At 39.2% G+C, this 12,365-nt stretch overlaps 1 pseudogene; it reads right to left on the bottom strand.

Annotated features, from left to right (window-relative positions):
• Positions 1 to 1,316: 1,316 nt before the first annotated feature.
• LOC107531325 (polypeptide N-acetylgalactosaminyltransferase 11-like) lies at positions 1,317 to 11,808 on the bottom strand (annotated as a pseudogene).
• Between the last annotated feature and the right edge of the window lie 557 nt (positions 11,809 to 12,365).

Raw genomic sequence — 12,365 nt, 5'->3', positions numbered from 1 at the left:
TGTTTTTTTGCTAAATACAAATATAAGTGTGTGTATATGTGTGTGCACCTTTTAGAGACCTTTTATTCTAATTTTAATTTACCCATGACATTGAAATTTTGTTTCCCTTCGGAGGCAAGTTTGCTACAGCCTGAATATTTCATTCAGAGATGTGCATCCATCTCATTCAAAAATTTCACCTATATTCAGCTTTATTTTCCTTATTCTTAAATGTGATTTGGTCCATCTTTCTCTATCATAATTTACTACCATGTTCTAAAATGCATTATTCTGATTTGGCAACCAGGACTTAAAATATTAGTGTTATGTAATTAGAAGATGAGAGTCATGTTTATTTAATACACACTTGTAGTTAGTGACTCAAGCTACCTTACTTTTTAAACCTGCTGTCATTTTCCTGATTCACGTTTAACCAAAGTTTTTATTCAATTAAAAAAAATTACTAGCACCCATTCTATGTAAGACAGAGTATTGTATGTCACCACTTAGTGCTGTCACATGTTAGAAACTGACTGCAGCTCTTACTGAGAAAAGCAAACTTGGTAGACATTGATGTGAGAAAGCAGAGCCAATTCTAGTACAACTAACAACAGGACTTTTCATGAGGCTGTCCCTTGGCTTTCCAACAGCAGAAGTGTCACCCACTTGTAGGGAAAATGGAAATACAATGAATTTTCCAGCTTAGAGAAGGAGCAGCTTTTTAGATTGTTTAGTGATGACCTTTCTTCAGTGCAGCTTGATCTATCAGTGAGCAATTCCATAGCAAATTGACATTTAAAAAAATCCCCATTATATTGGCCTTGCTCATTCTATTGTTGTGTGATACAAGACTATTCTCAAAGTTTGGTGGAGATGTGGGGGTGGACAAATATGTGATTCATTTAGAATACATGATACTGTTGGGAAAATTATTAGCCTTATTTTCTAATTTTAATGAAGAGCAAATTGGGAACCAAAAGTGAAGTGACTTATGCAACATCATACTTAATGCATTCTAATCGATCCCTCATTACAGGGCAAGCTTCACAGTGTTGTTTTTAAAATTTCATTCTGTTTGTGGTATAATGTCTTTGCCTACCAGATCGATGACCTGGAAGTCTTTATTTTCAGCACTGATAGCTTCCATAGCTGCAAACTCACTGATTTAACAGTCTCCTCGATATATTCATTTTTTTCCTAACAATATTTTAAATATGCCACAAAATTTGTAATTTGATTTTCACATTTTTAATTTATCATCTTCCTTGCCAGCTGCTGTCTTCCACCTTATTCTGCCATCTTTGGTGAAGTCAACATTTACTCGAATCTTCTGGGAGTCATCCAGGAGATCTCCTTTTTTGGAAAACATGTCCTACTCTAAAGCAAGAGATAATGAAGAGCTCACCTCTACACATTCAGATCCTAAATGACACTTCTTAATTTTCTCTTCCTTAAATATCCCTGCCACTGTCCTACCGTCCAATCCATTGAAATAGTGTCTGTTCATGGCAAAGAATTCTTGAGCCATTGTGGATGACTTTATTGGTGCCTTAGTTTCTTCTGGTCCTACTAGCTCATAAAGGGGAACAGGATCCCATTTATAGTGCAGCCCCCAGCTGAATCCTTCCTGTACTATTGGGGACGAGCTGTGGGTGACTGTGTCTGCACTGATGGTATCACTCAGTGGCAACCAGGGTCTGTGGGTCCTCCTGGATGGCAGCTAAGCTAGCAAGACCTGCAACCACATCACCATCCCTTCACAGTGCTGTCCAGGAATGCCAGGACTTCTGTAGCATGGGCCACTCCAATCATTTTTCCTGGAATCAGTCCCTCACATTTTGCATTTCTTATTATTTCAATATTTCCAGTGAGGTGTTTTTGGAATAGTTATCTAGGTCTCTTATCAAATCATTGATGTCACTATCATTTTCCACAGAGATGGTTTTATGGAGATGTCACTGTCCTAAGCAAAGCAGACAAAGCTTTGTTGTTGGGCAATCATCCAAAAGACCCTAACCTTTCTCAATACCTAAACTGTGTCGTGAGCTGTGCTTGCTCACAGGAACTGAAAAGGATTCCTGAGCACAAAGACCAAGGTGCAGAGCACAAATACCAAGATGACAATGGGGCCTCATGTGCTAAAAGGACCCTGTGCAAAACAGCCGAGGGCAACAGAAGAGTGACCACACATGCCTAAGTTAATTTAATCACCCCACACCACAGCCTATAAACACAGGAGGCTCCTTCTTAGTGGGGGAGCATGAGCTCACCTTCTCCAGTCCTAGATCAAAGAATTAAGTTTCTGCTCCGCTTTACCAAATTTAGTCTCCTTCTGTTGGTGAAATCACACCTGGGCAGAAGGACTTTGGTTTGTGTCCCTGACTCAGAAGAGTCAGTAACAGCTACATCGTAGAAACAAACAATCCTAGCACCTGGCAGATCAGTTCAGTGAGACTTTACATGCGACATTCCTTGTGTCTGGCAAATCTCTGTGGTTATAATAAGTATATTGAAGGCATGCTTCTGTCCAAGTCTCTCAGTTCCTTGATGACTTTCATTAACAAATCATATCCAATTCAGAAGGGAATTTCCCATTGCCTTTCTCTGGATCTTCAGTATGGTTATCTATCACACTATAATTTTGTTTGCTTTGAATTATGACGCTAATACTGGATGGAGCTTGAGTGAAACAAGGATAGATTTGGGGGTGGGGATGCTTGTGGCATTCAGACCCTTTGAGGAGCAAATTCTTAAGCAGCTTAGTCACTTCACTGAAGGTGAAATAAACCCAAAGCAAAATTGTCTAGGTCGCAGATGTAAAAAGCCATCTATAACAAAAATGACAAACGGTGACACTTCAGTTATAGACTTAGCATAGCTGAAAGGCTGCTATCCATTTCCTGGAACAGAAGTTTCTGGATCCATAAACTGGTGCTGGAGGCTGTGTGTGGACTAATGTGAAAGTGAGAAACTCCAGGGATGCAGTCTAGGGGGACCCACATTTATGTGGGCTTTACCTTCAGCACTCCCACCAGTTCTTCACAGTGAAGATTCCAGAAAGATTCCCTGGTGACTCCCAACACCAGCTGCCCAGGATCGTGGCCTTCCAGGACTCTGGCTTTGGTATCCTTCCTCCACTCCCAGCCTGGGCCTCCAGCCTCTTTAGCTGCAGGCAGTAGAGCTGCCTTAAGGAGCTTGGGGAGCTCAGCTCAGGGGGGCAAGCAGCCCAGCATCGTACAGGCGGGGGACATGGAGGCTTCCAGAGGCTCACCCAGGCCCCCAGGGCCTTGCATCCCTCCCTCCCTCCCTCCCTCCCTCCCTCCTTCCTTCCCTCCTTCCTTCCTTCCTTCCTTCCTTCCTTCCTTCCTTCCTTCCTTCCTTCCTTCCTTCCTTCCTTCCTTCCTTCCTTCCTTCCCTTTCCTTCCTCCTTTCTATTTTTTTTCTTTCCCCCCCAAAAATAAGGCTTTTAAATTTAAACAGGAATTAAAAACATGCTTTGGGGAATATCAAGGAAGACATTTGAAGGATTCCATGCCTCTCTTGATTCCATTTGGAAGTAAAGCAGGGCATATTTGAAATAGAAAAGATAGGGCCAAGTTCTCAGTGAAAGCAGAAACAGAAAAATAAGGGAAAATAACACTACTCTACTGGTAACTGGTTGTCTTTTTTTTTTTTTTTTTTTTTAAGAAGAAGAAAATCTCCCTTTTGCAAAATTTTTTAAGTTGTTTTTTGTCTTCTAGCATAGAGAATGATATTTACCTTGGGGACAAGCAGCTCATTTCATGTCCGTAATTGCATCAATGTATCTCTTCTTAGGCAGAAGTAAGGCATTTTATCTAAGTATGTGGCACACTGACTAGTTGATAGAATGTGCTAAATAAATAATTTCTTGAATTAAATTGAAGAGTAAGCTTTTGGTTTATTTTGAGTATCTTTTGGGATTTCATTTATGTTAACTATATAAAGCAGTAATTGAAAAATATAAAATTATATTATCTACCTCATAGGGTTACTGAGAGAATAAATAAGCTAATATTTGGAGTGATTTAGTTCTTCCTTGGCATCCAGTAAGATCCTAATGAAATCTTTTATTACTTTTGTTGAGCTATTATCAGTAATCAACACACATAGTACATGTGTGTATATGTGTGCACTTAGGTTTCTATGTGCATGTATTTATATGTATGTGTAGATTTTTAAATACTATAATATCAGGATTAATATATATCTCTAAATTTACTTAAAGATGACTCCTAACTTTATTTTTAAAGTTTAAATTTATATATTTTTAAAGACAGTGTACATTATTGCTGCATAATGTGCTTTCAGGGAATTTTAAAAGAGCTATTCTAAACTTTATAGTTTTCAATATTTTTAAATCCATCTTTAAAATGTGGGATTATCCCCTTGAGTCTATGAGAAAAAGCTATTTCCAAAATCGAATGAAAGTGTGCCATTTCTACCTAGAGCACGGGCACAGGTGAATTTTACAAGACTGGGGAAGATTAACTAGGAACTTAATGCGATGTAAAGGAATCTGAGAAGCAGTAGGAGATAATACTTGACCTTTTGAGGCTTCTCAGGGGATTGAAGTTAAGGCAACTCCAGGTGGTCTTCAGAATCACTTGACATTTCCTGTAAGTGATGGGCCAAACAAGGAAAAAGCCAGAGAAAGTCAGAGTTACATAAAGTTCCATTTCACCAATTTAGTGAATATATGTATTTAAACTATTTCTTTGGCTCTACAGTTAATATATTTATTTATTTTTTTGTGGTTCCATATAAATTTTATTTTATTTTTTTAATTTATCTTTATTGTTGAAAGTATTACAGGTGTCCCATTTTTATTCTCTTCATTGACTCCCTTCACCTCGCTCCCACCCCCTCCCCAGGCCTTCCGTCCATTATTGTCTGTGTCCATGGGTTATGCATATATGCATATAACTTTTTTGGTTAATCTCTTTCCACTCCCACCCTTCTTCCCTTTGAGATACAACCATCTGTTGCATGCTTCAATGTCTCTGGGTATATTTTTTGTGTGAGATTATTTTGTTCATTAGCTTCTTCTTAAAGAAGACCCTTCAACATTTCATGTAATACTGGTCTGGTGGTGATGAACTCCTTTAGCTTTTTCTTATCTGGGAAGGTCTTTATCTGACCATCAGTTCTAAATGATAGCTTTGCTGGGTAGAGTAATGTTGGTTGTAGGTTCTTGCTTTTCATCACTTTGAATATTTCTTGCCACTCCCTCTGGCCTGAAAAGTTTCTGTTGAGAAATCAGTTGACAGTCTGACTGGTGCTCCCTTGTAAGTAACTAACTGCTTTTGTCTTGCTGCTTTTAAGATTATCTCTTTATCTTTTACCTTTGGCATTTTAATTATGATGTGTCTTGCTGTGGACCTTTTTGGGTTCCTCTTGTTTGGGACTCTCTGTGCTTCCTAGACTTATAAGTTTATTTCTTTCCCCAGGTAGGGGAAGTTTTCTGTCATTATTTTTTCAAATAGGTTTTCAATTTCTTGATCTTTTTCTTCTCTTTCTGTATCCCCATAATATGAATGTTGGGTTGCATGAAGTTGTCCCAGAGACTCCTTACACTATCTTCATATTTCTGGATTCTTTTTTCTTTTTGCTCTTCTGGTTGGGTGTTTTTTACTTCCTCATGTTCCAAAATGCTGATAGGATTCTTGGTGTCCTCTACTCTACTGTTGAGTCCCTGTAAATTATTCTTCCTTCCAGTCAGTGTAGCCTTCATTTCTGACTGGTTCTTTATTATGTCATTGATGATCTCACTAGTTTCCTTAATAGCCTTACTAAGATTTTTGAGCATATTTATAACCATTATTCTGAACTCTGTATCTAGTAGCTTGCTTGGCTCCATTTCATTTAGTTCCTTTTCTAGAAATTTCTTCTGTTCTTTCATTTTTGACATGCTTCTTTGCCTCTATATTTTGGCTGCTTCCTTGTGTTTGTTTCTATATATTAGGTGGAGTTGCTATGTCTCCTGGAATTTGTAGAGTGGCTTTGTGTAGTAGATGTACTGTAGGGCCCAGTGTCTCAGTCTCCTTAGTCACCTGAGCTGCGTCTTCCAGGTGCTCCCCTGTGTGGGCTGTGTGCACTGTCCTGTTATAGTTGAGCCTGGTTGCTATTGGTGTCACTGGGAGGAACTGACTCCCAGGCCAACCTGCTGTGAGGACCAGCTGCAACTACAGCCAGAGAGCTTCTGTGCTGGAGACTCCCCTATGGAGCAGAATTTGCTTCAGTGGGGCTTTGGTGCTCACCGAGTGGGCGCCTTGAGTGTGTCACTGGTGGATGTGGTAGGGTTGTAATCCAGCGTGCTTGAAGCTGACCACTGAGTGCACTGTCTCTGAGACCTCCTAGAAGATGCAAGGTCATCCTCTTCATGTGCCTTGCCCAGGTCCACCCAGCATGAGCTTCACAGCAAACTGTAGATGGCTGATACTTGGGCTGGGCTTGGTGTTGTCCAGGAGAGGCCAACCTATGAATTAATGCAGTCTGCCGCAAGTGTCAGGTCTGGGGCCACTTATCTAGAGATATGGGGCATACTGAGGCCAGCTGCTGCTTGTTTGAGATGTTTTAAGAAAGTCCTAAGCATAAGGCTAGAGAGGCCACTTGCATAGAAAAGCCATTGGAAATGGCTTGGATGAGCTTGTAGGTAGAGAGGTATGTGGTCTCTGGGAATCACTGAGGTGGGGCCAAAGGTGTGAGTCAGGTGCTGGAGATTCAAATATAGCACCTGCCTGCCAACTGTGTGGAAGGAGGACTCACCAAAGGAGCAATGCTCTCTGGCAGCACTTCTATCTGGGAGAAAGCTGCCCCTCCAGCTCTGGCCCTGATTCCAGGCAAGTTAGTCCCTCCTCGAATGTCCCAAGTTCCTTTCAAGCTGCTTCCCAGCCCTGGAGTTCAGAGGGAGCAAGTCTGGGGGAGTCCGTGCACTGGCCCTTTAAGAGGAGCTGCGTGGGACTCTTGCACCCTTCAGGACCCTCAGCAACAATCCCTGCTGGTTTTTACAGCCCAAAGTTGTGGGAACTTCTCTTCCTGGCACTGGAATCCTAGGCTGGGGGCCTGATGTGGGGTGGGACCCCCCCCGCTCTTCCGGGAAATCTCCACCACCGAGATATCCCTCCCAAGTTTAAACTGTGGCACTGGTTGTGGGCTGTTGGCCACATCTCTGCTATTCAGCCCCAATTCGCCTGCTTCTGTGCCCCTCCTACCGTCTCAGTGCTTCTTCAGTTCCCTGGTTGAAGGACTTCGGTTCAGCCAGACTTCAGGAGGTTCTGAGTGATGGTTGTTCTGTATTTTAGTTGTAAATTTGATGTGGTTGTGGGGGGCAGTGGGTACCGGGGTTACCTATGCCACCATCCTGTTGTCCCTTACAGTTAGTATATTTAAATGCCTGTCTATATTCATCACAGCATCCATCATGGCACTTGTATTTATCAAAGTCCGTCTTCAGGCCTTTTTCTTGAACAGCCTTCTCCCGCAGACTTTCAGTCAACTCCAGAGTTTCAGCAATTGCATCTGTATTGATTACCTAAGTCTATGTTGCTAGCCCCAATATTTTTCCTGACATCAAGACCCATATTTGGCTCTGGCCAGGTAGCTTAGTTGGTTAGAGTGTTGTCCTGATACACAAGATGGCAGGCTCAATCTTAGGTCAGGGCACATACAAGAAACAACCAATGAATGCATAAATAAGTGGAACAACAAATCAATGTTTCTCTCTCCCTAAAATCAATAAATAAAAATAAACATTTTTAACACCTGCTTTATATCTTCATAAAAGCTTATCAGTACCCAAGACTCAGGTTCTCCATCTACTATTCTATATGCTCTGCACTCAACACTGGATACAAAAGTTAAAAAACAAAGGAGCCTCTTCCTGGAGGAGCTTGTGGCCCAAACTGCATGTCAACAAACTTTTTTTTTCTTTTCTGAAAAATATCAAATAGACTCAATTCACAGTAGAAGCTAGAAAGGCTTTCCCATACACAGTGGTAGTAAACCTCTTTCTTGCTTTGTGCCGATTCCACACTGTGCACATGGCCCTATTTATAACGCTTACCACATCTTGTTATAGTCATCTCTTTGTATCAGGTGCAGCAAACCACAGAATGAGGGCGAAATCCAGCAGGGAACTGGACCTTGGAGGATAAGTACATTATAAGTCATTAGGAGATACGATTTTTTTTTCTTTAAATATATCTTTATTGATTTCAGAGAGAGGAAAGGAGAGGGAGAGAGAGAGACAGAAACATCAATGATGAGAGAGTCATTGATCGGCTGCAGCCCGCAACCTGGGCATGTGCCCTGACCGGGAATCGAACCCCGATCGCCTGGATCCTCGGTCAACACTTAACCGCTGAGCCACGCCCGGCCGGGCAGGAGATACGATTTTAATTTACTTCAAAAAGAGCTCTTTCTCTAAATTTCAATTCACCATTTCTTATAAGGGACACCAGTACCCTCTGAGATTGTTGGACAGGTAACGCTGGACTCTCTCTTATTCTACAACTTATGTGAATAGGTTAGTTGCTTTATCATATAGACTGGGGCTAGTCTAGGCTTTACACAATCAGTAATTTTTATGACATGGGGGTTTTATTCAAATAAAGAATGTGAAATTGTTAATACATAATTTGGTACAGGCCATATAAGAGGCTGTGCAAGTTAGAGTCTTTAACACTTCAACTTTATGGTGAATCCTGTACCCACATGTTCCTTTCTGCTTCTACGTCTTTCCTCTCTAGTTCATACCTTTATTAGCCTTCATTTGAATGTCTGATATAGCCCCTTATATTGGTCTGCTAAAGCTGCCATAACAAATTACTACAAATTGAGTGGTTTGAAACAGACTTTATTCTCTATTATTTCATGAAGACAGAAGCTTGAAATCAAGGTGCTGGCAAGGTTGGTTCCTTTTGAAGGCTCTGAGGGTGAAACCATCTCATGCCTCTCCTCTAGATTCTGTGGCTATGCACAATCAGTACCATTCCTTGGCTTATAGATATGCACTTCAATCTCAACCTCCATTTTCAGGTTGCCTTCTTCTCTGTCTCTCTGTGTCTTCTTTCAGGACTCTGGTCATTGCATTTAAAACATACTCTATATCCAAGATGCTTTAATTTTGAGATCCTAAATTAATGTCATCTTCTAAATCAGGTCACATTTTGAGATTCTGGGTGGTACTGATTTTTGTGAGACACCATTCAATCCACCACTCCTCTCAACTTATTTTCTATTTTGGTATTCCCTCACTTACTATTGTGTTGCCAGAATATCTTCATTATATATAATTCATTCTTGTCAATCCCTTGCTCAACAATATTTATAATTTATCAAAACTCCCGAAATAGGGCAAAAACACCTTTTCTTTTTATTTAATGACACTTGCTCATTTTAAGTATCCATGCCTTTTTTCTGGGTGTTTTCCTCTATAACTGTAAACTCTAGTTAAACTGCTTTCTTCTTTTCTCAAAACAAACACTATGCTTTCAAGCTCCTATATCTTTTGTCCATTCTTTCCTCTAAACAAAAATATGATTCTTATCAAATCACTCTTAATGAAAAATATGTATTATTCTTTAAACCCCCAAACACATAAATAATTTAACTAACTAATTAACTGTCTTTTACCAGGAAATTTGTCACTCACCTCAAAGATATGTGTTGCTAATATAGCACACACAGATGTTATTGATTCTAAATATTATTAAATTCATTTGTATACTTGTCTAAGTTTCCTTAGCTTCAGGTCTAGATGGACACAATGTCTTGATCATTTTATATTACCTACAGTCATTAGTGTAAGGTATTCGGAGTAATGTAAAATCACCACACAGAAGTTAGTGTTCTTCGAGGGATCATGCTAAACTGGTAACCTGGAGCTTTAGGATTTAGGGCATGATTGTTAGTAGAGATGTACTTGCTTGAGGATTTCATCTAGAAGAGTACTCCAAAACTAGTTAAAAAAAATCTCAGGACATTATAAAGACAATCAAAAATTTATTGACAGTAACACAATTCACACTATATAGCTAAAAATAAAAATGGATTGTCAAATGGATTATGGTAGATTCTCAAAGAATTGCTCCCGAGACTTTATCTTTCTAGCACCCACCATGCAATGATGTGTCCTTTTGAAAGGAACAGAAATTACTACTAAATTGTGGTCATTATTCCAATTAAAGTCATCCTGTACTTCCTTATAGGTTATAAGAACAAAAGAAAAATAAATAATGCATGCAAATGTACTGCTTGAACATGTATCTCTTTAATCTACTTAGGGAGACCTGTCCCTTAGTAAGAGAAAGAATTTTGCCTGAGAGTGGTTAATAGAATTAGTCCATTGGTTGAAGTTGAGGGTAGAATTAAGTGATGGCTATAATTTCTCCCTAAGAAACAAAATAAAAGCAAATAAGACACCCTTTCTATTTTGCTAGAGCAATAGCCCAGACAGTCTCTGGCAACACTTTGTGCTCTCTTCTTGTCAGTCCCTAATTACAAAGGAACAATGCCAGGTTGGGGGTTGAAGAATTCTCTGACTAGCAAAATATCCTCTTGTCATGTTGAGGGATGAAAACAGTGTAGGTTTTATTTAAATATATTATGTCTATTGAAATCAAAAGAAAATAAAGGGCAAATACGATCCTTTTGACAGGTTGATGTCTCTTAGCATCTTGGAATGTTCCTTTTATTATAATTAAAAGATTCAAAGTATGACTTTACCCAGAAAATAGAGGCATCCTAACTTTGTCCTAAGAAACAAACACAAACAGTTAACATAAACACTAATTAACGTGTAAGAGCATTTTACATCAGAATTCTAAAATTGAAACTTCTATCATTCACTCCTCTATGAAAAAATAATTGTATGGATAAAATAAAAGGATTCTGGGCATAATGCCACTTATATTTTTCTATGAAAAGGTTTATAATGTAATCTAGAGCAAAGAGGAGGCAAATGTACTGTAACACTAAGTTTATTGTATAGAAAATGGGCCAGGGTTTGACAATAAAAGGTAAAGAAATTTCCCATATAGATCAGATATTTTTATTCCAAAAACATGGCATCAGTTTGCTGTGGCAAATGTGTTCATTGATTTCAGGTATTTTAGGAAAGAATTAACTACAACCCAGGAAGTAGGTATGTCTTCATTTATCTATACTGTTTTCCTCACAAAAGGTTATGACTTCTCTTTTCCCCCAATTTGCAAGGCTTTGTGATATTTACCTGAAGATGTCTGTGAGGAACTATAAATTGAATCACACATAATTGGTTGAATAGAATCAAATTCATTTGGTCCTATTTAATATTTTGGCTTTCATCAGAATGAAGTACAATTTTCATTGGAGAATTATACGGGAGAAAGTATAAAAATAGGGAGGAAACATAGGTACACAACACCTCCTGCTCTCCATGGGATCTGAGAGAGAATTTCCTCACTATGAGCCAAAGAGGCCAACTGGACTGGAGAAAAAGTTTGATTTTTCTGGTAAATTTTCTATACCTTAGAAATACTAGAGATTAGAGGTGTATCAAGATGAACAGAAAAGCAAGGGCTCACCATCAGATCATATTATCTCATCCCTAACTGCACATGAGCTAGGCCCTGGAATCTATGCATGAGTCAGGGTGTCACTCCGCACCCCCAGCCCCACTCTGTGATTCACCAACACTAAATTGATGGACAAATTGGGGTAAGGAGCAAAACTTCCACTCAGAATACCTTCACTAAGTAAGATGGATGTGATGCAGGCAGATATGACGACAATTTTAGAGGTGCTGAGAAAGAGAAGAGGTAGCTCCATATCTGATATGAATGGTCAACACAGATTGACCAGGTCTGAGGTCCTGGATAGATAATGCGGCAGACAATGCAGTCTGTTATTGATGACACTTTATTCTGAAAATTGTCAGTACACTTTGAGGTAAGTATATCTATTTGTTAGTTCTAAGTCGGGTTTTCTTTTGTCTTGTCAGGTTATATCTGACCTCTTTGGTCAGTTCCATTCTAGCCTACAATAGAATAAAAGATGCCTCATTTTAGAGAATTTATTAAAATTCTCAGCGTGATCCCTCCAAGATTCTCCACAGTGTCAGCAAGCCTGGGCAAGATTCAGGATCTATTCAATCAACATCTGTAAATGATAGGTTTAGGCAGAACACTGTTCATAGTGCCCATTTTTCAGAATATTTTATACAATCAGGAAGATATAATAGATGAGCTTTAAGTGTCCCTCTGTAAATATATTATTTAATTATACCTTGATTACAAAAAGACACACAATTATATTGTTATCACTTGATTTGCTCTATTTTATGTCAATGAGTTGATTAAATATCATTATTCTATTATGGTTGTTCT

This window comes from Miniopterus natalensis, chromosome 2, assembly GCF_054644295.1.
Source record: "Miniopterus natalensis isolate mMinNat1 chromosome 2, mMinNat1.hap1, whole genome shotgun sequence".
Lineage (NCBI taxonomy): Eukaryota > Metazoa > Chordata > Mammalia > Chiroptera > Miniopteridae > Miniopterus > Miniopterus natalensis.
The sequence above is the reverse complement of the archived record's forward strand: the minus strand, read 5'-3'. Positions and strand labels throughout refer to the sequence as shown.